Source organism: Rhineura floridana, chromosome 1 (assembly GCF_030035675.1).
Source record: "Rhineura floridana isolate rRhiFlo1 chromosome 1, rRhiFlo1.hap2, whole genome shotgun sequence".
NCBI lineage: Eukaryota > Metazoa > Chordata > Lepidosauria > Squamata > Rhineuridae > Rhineura > Rhineura floridana.
In genome coordinates, this window is record NC_084480.1 from 127,140,891 (window position 1) to 127,141,938 (window position 1,048).

Sequence of the window (1,048 nt, forward strand, 5' to 3'; positions counted from 1 at the left end):
TTTTGTCAGGTGGATTGCTCTTGTTTACTGGGAAGGAGAAGGGGAGGGGTGAGGTGGTGAGGACTTTGGTGTGGTGTACACACCAGCAGAGCCAATCCAATGCTCCTGCCAGTGCATTTGTGCCAAGCCAAACTTTCCGCCATCTTGCCCCTCCCTCTCTCCCTTCTGGTAAGCAACCAGCCAAGAAGCTAATGACCTTGTGCCCTCCAAGTATTTTGAAGAAAAATATGTGTCAGCCCCAGAAATCATCACCATTGATCAGGGCTGATGGAAGTTGTAGTCCAAGCCGGCTGGAGGCCAGCAGCTTGGGGAAAGCTGATGCAAACCCTACAACATGCAGAAAAATGCCTGCATTTGATACCTAGATATAGGAATTTATGTACACTCATTCTCACAAACCTTTTCTTCATGCTCAAATAGGTTTTGGTGAAGGGAGCCACTTCACATTTTCCATTTTTTAAGATTTACCTTTTTAAAAAATGTAATGTGACAAAGAGTATTTGAAAACACTATATTTTCAAGGATCATATCTATATTGTTAAACTAGAGAGAAGTACTCCAAAGTGATTGGCCGAGCAAACCAGGAGGTAGAGTCAAACTGCTCTCTTCTGAACCTGAAGTGAGTGGGTAGGTAGTGCTGCATTTATGCAGCAGCTACTTACTATTGTTGACCATTCTGTCTTCTTTTTATAATTAAATTGGAGGGAGACAACACCAATTGACAGATGGGGGAGGAGACATTAATCAGTAAGCCAGTACTGTCCACAGCTTGCCATAGACTCAGTCACAAACCTGGATTTGTTGCTTTGTAATGTGTGAAAAGGCCCTGCAAGCAGCCAAGAGACACCAAAGCATGCTAACCAAGGATGTTCTTGTGTATTGTCTGTGACTTTTCTGATGAGATGGCTTATTATTTGGGCTGCAGTTTGGGAGCCACTCTCTATACTGAGTGCAAAGAAGATTCACCAGATATATCTTCCTGTATACATAAAAATGTAACCATCATGCTGTAGTGGTGCTTAAAACTACAGTGTGGCCAGAGACTTCT

At 43.0% G+C, this 1,048-nt stretch overlaps 1 non-coding gene across 1 annotated transcript; it reads left to right on the plus strand.

The window, feature by feature from the left end:
* Nucleotides 1-505: 505 nt before the first annotated feature.
* Nucleotides 506-727, plus strand: LOC133375964 (small nucleolar RNA U3). Its single transcript, XR_009760359.1, has one exon. It is a non-coding gene; the product is annotated as a small nucleolar RNA U3 (small nucleolar RNA).
* Nucleotides 728-1,048: the final 321 nt, after the last annotated feature.